The 8,006-nt window shown below is 33.4% G+C and overlaps 1 pseudogene; it reads left to right on the forward strand.

The window, feature by feature from the left end:
- Positions 1-546: 546 nt before the first annotated feature.
- LOC127795272 (berberine bridge enzyme-like 18) lies at positions 547-2,212 on the forward strand (annotated as a pseudogene).
- The last annotated feature ends 5,794 nt before the right edge of the window (positions 2,213-8,006 follow it).

Below are 8,006 nucleotides of genomic sequence, written 5' to 3' on the forward strand. Positions count from 1 at the left end.
TTTTGAGTCGCTAATAAAAAAATAAGAATTTTTTTTTAAAAAATATTGCGACGGAAATATTCCGTCGCAATTTTTTTTTTAAAAATACACTTAGTGACGCTAAGACATCGCTAATATAACGACGGATTTGTCGCAAAAAAAATTTAGCGACGTAGACTTTAGCGACGGAAAATGTCCGTCGCTAAAGACATTTTGTGACGGATTTTCAGATTTAGCGACGGAAAAATTCCGTCGCTAAATCCCAAAATTCTTGTAGTGTTTGATAATAAGGAAAAAAAGAAAATTTCTATTTTCTCATCTCATGAGTTTTTCCTATTTTTCTTGCTCTTGTCCGTTCTCTTTAGTTTTATAAGATACATATATATATATATATATTATATATATGGTATTTAAATCCCATTTGAATTTTCCCTCTTAACCCATTTTTTGCAGAGAAAAATAAATCCAGAAGTTGAAAAAGTCACATAACTTATGCTGCACAAGCAATCCCATATATAAATAACCACACATTTACCGTCAATTGATCAATCATCAATTAACACAAAAATGAAGACTCTAATGGCTTCACCATGGCTTCCACTTCTTTTCCTCCTCTTCTCTACCTCATTAATGGCAGCCCCATCTCATCATCATTCCCGTGTCCACAACTTCCTTCAATGCCTTTCCCTTCACTTCCCAAACTCCACAAACTCAATCGCAAAACTCATCTACACTCCACACAACTCCAACTATACATCCGTCTTGAAGGCCTCATTACGGAACCAAAGGTTCGCCTTGCCCCACACCCCAAAACCTAAAGTCATTGTCACGCCATTAGAAGTCTCCCAAATTCTGGCCACCCTTTACTGTTCTAAAGAATCCGGCTTGCCCATTAGGGTTCGTAGTGGTGGCCATGACTATGATGGCCTCTCCTACGTTTCCTATGAATCCCAGTTCTTCATGGTCGACCTACTCAACTTCCGATCAGTCGATGTCGACGTGCATGGAAAAAGGCACTGCATGGGTCCAATCTGGCGCAACCCTAGGAGAGCTATATTACAGCATTTCCAAAAAACTAATACTTACGGCTTCACAGCCGGAGTCTGCCCCACTGTGGGCATCGGCGGCCACTTCAGTGGCGGAGGTTACGGCATGATGTCCCGCAAATACGGCCTTTCCGTGGACAACATCATTGACGCTCGACTAGTCGACGTTAATGGCAAAATTCTGGACGGGAAAGCCATGGGAGAAGACCTTTTCTGGGCCATCAGAGGCGGCGGAGGGGCGAGCTTTGGTGTAATTCTCGAATGGCAGATTAAACTCCTTCCTGTTCCGGAAACCGTCACTGTTTTCACAGTGAACAGAACCCTAGAGCAAAACGGGGCCAAGCTTATGCACCAGTGGCAATATATTGCGGACAAGCTTGACGAAAACATCCTGCTGAGGCTGTTCATAACAACCGCTAATTCTAGTAGCGGGTTCGGGAGGTTGACAACGCAAGGCTCGTTCGTGGCCTTGTACCTCGGCCGGGCTGAGAAGCTCGTCAGGTTGATGAAACAAAGCTTCCCAGAGCTGGGTTTGGAGCGACAAGATTGCTTGGAAATGAGCTGGATCTAATCGATTCTCTATTTCGCAGGATTCGACGGTTACCCGCGTGAGATTTTGCTCAACAGAACCTACGATCCGATATACTTCAAAGGAAAATCGGACTACGTATTAACCCCAATTTCAGAAGAATGTCTGGAAATTGTTTACAAAATGTTGAACGAGATAGATGGAACCGAGGCCCTGTTCAGCCCGTTTGGAGGAGAACTGGCCGAGATTTCGGATTCGGCGACGCCTTACGCTCATCGATCTGGGGTTATTTACAACATCCACTGGGTGATCGTTTGGAAGCAAGAGGGAAGAGAAGAGTATCTGAAGAATATGAAATGGATTCGGCGGCTTTACAAGGTGATGGAGGCCTATGTTTCGAAGAATCCGATATAGGCGTACTTGAACTATAGAGATTCTTGACCTGGGAGTGAACAACAAGGGAAACACAAGCTATGAACAAGCCAGTACTTGGGCTCTTCCTTATTACAAGGATAATTTTAAGAGATTGGTGGAAGTGAAGAGGAAGGTGGATCCGAGTAATTTCTTCAGGAATGAGCAAAGCATTCCGCCTGCAGCAGTGTGATTTTGCTTCAAAATAGGCATTCGTTTCCTACAATTGGCCAGAAGCTCCGATAATTGCTTCTTTTGAATAAAATTCATCTAAGTAGTTTGGAGATCTCTGGTTGCTATAACCTTAGTTCTTTTTTTTTTTTTTTTCTTTTTTTTGTCCTGAAACTAATTAATATTAATGTCATACACTTATATTAATGTGACATAAAGTATAATACATCAATAAAATAGTGCCACAAAAAATATTTCATGAGTATCTAAATAATATTTCTGATTAGTTAATATCAACTTAATTTGATCTTTATTGGTATGGCTTGGTGATGATTTGGTTCTTTTCTTTCTTTGAGGTTAATAACAAAATACTTTCTCCTAATTAGCTACTTATTTAAAAGTAATTAATACAATATTATAATTTATAAAAATGCTACATAACTCTTAAAATTCATATATATATATATATATATATATACAGTCAACTTATGATGGATAGGTATTGAGGAATTCCAACCTTTGCAGTCCTTTTGGAGCCTCGTTTGTGTGATTCTGTTCATTTTAGAATTGTCTTTCCCCAAATTTTACAGCCTCTTAATTTGGTACCTTAATTAAATGATATGGACTTAAATAATATTATTCCACGTTAAATAAAAAAAGTATAATTTAGTGTTATACTAATTTTCTATTCGGTTATTATAAATTAATTCTCAAAAAACTAATTTACCCTATAATTATCCAAATAGATCATAATTATAAAAAAATAAGATCTTTTATTATGCGTCCAAGAGTAATTTATTATTAATATGTGAAAATCATTTTAAAATTCAAAAATTCTAGAAACAATTATTTTTAAAACTCCTATCTTTATCTCAATTATTTTTATTTTCATATACATAAGGCCCCTCCACTATGTGCTCTACTATTGAAGCAGAGGAGCTATTTTGTTGTAATAATTCTTCCTGTCTTCTAACTTTAGGGCACACAATAAGAAATTAATTAGAAAAAAATTTAAGCCGTGAATAAAAATATTTTTTGATTATATAAAATATATTTTAATTAAAAATTAAAAAATAAAAATACTTTCAATCTGAATTGCACTTTTAGTTTTTAGCAGGATTATGAAATGATTTAAATGCATATTAATAAAGTATATAAAAACAAAAAGTTGTTAAAAACATTTAAAATATTTTATAATTCAAATCATAAAAAATAGATACAATATGAATTAAAAATAATCAATCTCAAAATATAAATACTTAATCATATATCATTTTTTTTTTAAAATGGAAACATTTGAGAAAGGAGAGCATTTGTTTGGTTACGATTGGATTTACATACTTGCATATGCGTTATGTAAAGGCTCATTCCCGGATATTCCCGCTAGCATAATATATTTCAAATGAGCTCATCACAAAGATGATACAAAACAATATAATTCAACATCAAACTTCTAACTTTAGACACATTTAGTAGAAGGTAAAATAAAAGTTACATCATCATCAAGTTTCATCATCTTGGCACCATGGCCTATACAAAATGTATACAAGGGCAATAATGTAAATAACAAAATAAAATCTCCTCACAATATTGATGTTCTACCCTTGTGCTTAGTTTTGATGATGAAAAACATATGTTATTAAATCCCTAAGTCATGAATCAAGGTGGTGGTTTTCAACAAAATAAATTTCAAGTGCATTGTTAAAATGAAAACCAAAAAGATTTATGATCTTTTATATTAGTTGGAGATTAGCATAAACAAGTTTTAAGATCTAAAAAGAATCTCCTTAAAATCGTTGGTCAAAACAATTCTAAGGCAAAAGACCAACTAGAACATGTTTTTGATAAATGTTTATATGAAAATCAATTTCTACTATGTGGATTATATGAATGAGAAAATGAATTTTTAGTATATAAGCTTTGAAGCAAGATATGAAAACTTATAGAAGAAATATTGAGTATGGTTGAGAGTGATTTGAAAAACTTGCTTGTTGAGAGTGATTTGTTTCAAAATATACTTTTGATAATCTCAACTTGCTTTCAAGATAATCAAAATGAGGTTTTAAAAGAATCGAATAAGGATGTATTGAAAATTCAAGTTTTTCTAAAGAATAGTCGACTATCAGGTTCTTTCTGTTGACTATGCTTCAAAATAGTCGACTATTTTTGATGTTCTGTCGACTATTTGAGCATCTGTCGACTATTTTAGCATCTGTCGACTATCGAGTAAAAATAGTCGACTATGCCTTTTGATCTGTCGACTATTTTTGTTCATAAGTTTCAAAAATTTCTTCATATCTCAGCATCTGTCGACTATTGGAATGTGTCTGTCGACTATTGAAATTTTGTGTTATAAAATAGTCGACTATTCGTTTTGTCTGTCGACTATTTCTTGCTTTAGTTGTAAAAATAGTCAACTATATATTTCTTCTGTCGACTATTTCTTTTTGCAGAAAGTTCCAACGGCTATTTTTTCAAATCCCAACGGCTCCAAACGGCTATATTTCTCTTCAACTTCGTGGGACACTTATATATACATGTCATAGATGATCAAGAGAAGGCTAATGGATGGGAATGAATTGATTTGAGCTTACAGTTTATATTCCTTTGTATTTACAGTGTTCTGGGCTTTCATTGTTATACTTTTCTCTCCAAGGCTTTATTCTATTATTGTTAATACATTCATTTAAGCCTTGTTTAATCTTGAGAGACATTGTAACTAAGAGATTCATCTCTTAGATCCTCTCATATTCTACATTTCTTTTTCTTCCTAGCTTGTGTAGCTAGAGGGCCCAATTCAGTGGGAGGTTTTTGTAATTCCTAGTCTTGGACTAGAGGACCTACTTGGTTTAAGTAGGGGGTTTTAGTGGATGGTTTGAAAAATCCTTAGTGAGGAGCTAAGGTAGTGGATTAGGCTTGGGTTAAGCCGAACCACTATAAATCTTGGTGTTCTTGTGTGCTTGTGTTCTTTAAATCATCTTTATCTTTCCAAGCATTCCTTAATTCCTCACTTGTTTCACTCTTGTCATTTTATATGCTTCACGTTTTAAATCATTAAAACTTCAACCTGTATTAAAAAGTTTTTCAAGTTATTTCTACCAAGTTTTTAAAATAACCAATTCACCCCCCCCTCTTGGTGTGTGCCATAGAACCTACTGTTCTAACAATTGGTATCAGAGCCTAACTCCCTATTTCAAGGTCTAACAACCTAAGGAGAGATCCATGGCTCTTAAGGAAGGTTATCCTACAAATGTGGCACCTTATTTTGATGGCTCTTATTATGATTTTTGGAGAAAAAGAATTTGTGTATTCATGACATCCATTGATTGTTATCTGTGGTATATAGTGGAAAAGGGTTTTGTTTTAAAACCAAAGATGGAATGGGATGATCGTGATAAAATGAATTTTTCTTTAAATATTAGAGCTATGCATATTTTACAGCATGCCCTAAGTGATGACATTTATGTTAAAGTTTCTAAATGCTCCAATGCTAAAGATATTCTAAACACTCTTGATTCATTATATCTTTCTAACAAATGTTGTGAGAATGTTGATGAAAGTATACAGATTGAAAATCCTTTGAACCATCAACAAATAGAGGAGAAAGAAAGCTCCCACATCTCTAGTGATAAAAGCTCAAACCTGTGCTTCATGGTAAATGAAGAAGAGGAGGTAACCTCTACTTCTACTCTTGTTATTGATATTGAAAATGATCATGAATCTAGTTCTTTGAATGATAAAAATGATGATCATGATACTTTTTCAAATGAAGAGTTGTTAAATGCTTTTAATGATTTACATGCCAACTTTGAAAAACTATGTTTGAAAAACAAAACTCTTCAAGATCAATTAGACTTGCTGTCAAATGAATTGGAAGTATTGAGATCAAATAATGAATATTTTCTTGTTTCCAATAAAGAATTTTCAAAGGAAAATGCTTTGGAAGAATTTGAATTGAAATCCTCGAACAGTGCATTAAATGAGAAATCCATTTTAAAAGAAGAGATTTCAAATTCTTGTAATCATAACAAAGGTGTTGAAATTTTTCATAGTCCAAGAGCAAAAGCCAAGAGCTCACATTTACACACCTATCATGAAATTAAATGCTTTTATTGTGGTAAATTAGGTCACATTGCATACAACTGTCCTTTAAAAAGGAAATCATATTTTGGACCTAATTTGAAATGGATTCCTAAGGGAACTAAGGTGTATACTGTTTCCAATATTAAACCCCAAGGATCCAAGCATGTTTTGATACCTAAAAATTCTCATTTTAGGAGGAATGTGCAAAAGGATAAGAAGCAAACAATTTTCATAAAAAGGAAACATAAATTCTCTGCTTCACATCCTAGCTATTGGTATCAATTTAGAAACAAAGGTTTTGAAAGAAATAGTCCACATAGGTTTAAACAAATTTGGGTTCCTAAGGAAGAGCTCTATGCTAACAGTGGTGATCCCAAGGTGGTTTGGGCACCAAAGGCTTGTGGATGATCTCCTTTTGCAGGTTGCTTGTCATCCAAATATATCACAAAGGAAAATCTTTATGGATGAATCAAGCATGAAGGAAAGAGGAAGTGAACAAGAAGATCACTCCTTATCTTACTAACCAAGAGTAAGAGATATTTGAATTTCATCCTTGGTGGTATATTTTTTTCCCTAAACTCTCTGTTTATAAGTTTTGATGATCTTGAGTTATAAGTGTGGCTTTATGATTTTGTTGAAAACTTATATTGATTTCTAAAATTAAGAGAGAGTTATAGTGTTGTGATATATGCATTGACTAAGGGGGAGAATAACATTTGTTGATATGTGCTGAAAAATGTGTTTGTGGTAAATGGCCTTAAACATATCTTGATCATTGTTACCGATTATGTGATATGAATCATAATAAATGCATTGATGCTAATTCTTGTAAGGTTACATGTATAAAAAAAATGAGACATACAGTATGCTTTAATGTCAATTTATGTGAAGTATTTTGTCTCAAAACAAAGGAAATGAAGATCATAGAAAATAGGATAGAATTTGTGCATAGACTTATTCTTGTCTAGTATAAGAGAAATGCTTAGTATAATTCATATCTCAAATATTTATCTATGACATAATAGACTAAGTCATGCAAATATGAATATGCTTCTATAATCTATCCAAACATGATCTTGTTGAGAAAGTGCCTAAGGCTTGAATATGAAAAACATTTGTGAGGCATCCATAAAAGGCTAATAATAAGTATATCATCTAAGCCATCAAATAAAATTTCAACCTCTAGGTCTCTAACCTTAATCTATCTATATCTTCTTGGACCTTTGAGAATCCAAAACCTAGATGAAAAGCATTATACTCTTGTCATTATGGATGACTACTCTAGGCAATATCTCTTGCATCTAAAAGTGTAACATTTAAGAGATTTTGGAATGATCAAATCAAGCACTATTGTGAGGAAAATAATATTAATCATAATGCTTCTAGTGCTAGATCATCTTTACAAAATGAGGTAGTTGAAAAGAGAAATAGATCTTTATAAGAAATGGCTAGAATTATGTTATGTATGTAAATCCTTTGATCTAAGCCATTAACACCTCATGCTAAATAGGGATTCATCAAGGCTCATCTTAAAAGAAAACCCATATAAGTTATAATTGATGATATTCGTGTTGAAGCTCCTAAACCTATAGAAGAATGATCTCAATATGAAAAATTTCTCATTAGATCAAAAGAATCAAATCTATCAAATGATATTATGTTTAAATGCTTAAGGAAGAAAATGTAGCTCATTAAAAGAGAGAATCATCATTTTCAAGAGAGAAAATATGTAGCTTGTCCTTTCTCAAATTGAACCCAAAAATATTAAGGAAGCTCTAATGGATGAA

This window comes from Diospyros lotus, chromosome 2 (genome assembly GCF_014633365.1).
Source record: "Diospyros lotus cultivar Yz01 chromosome 2, ASM1463336v1, whole genome shotgun sequence".
Classification (NCBI taxonomy): domain Eukaryota; kingdom Viridiplantae; phylum Streptophyta; class Magnoliopsida; order Ericales; family Ebenaceae; genus Diospyros; species Diospyros lotus.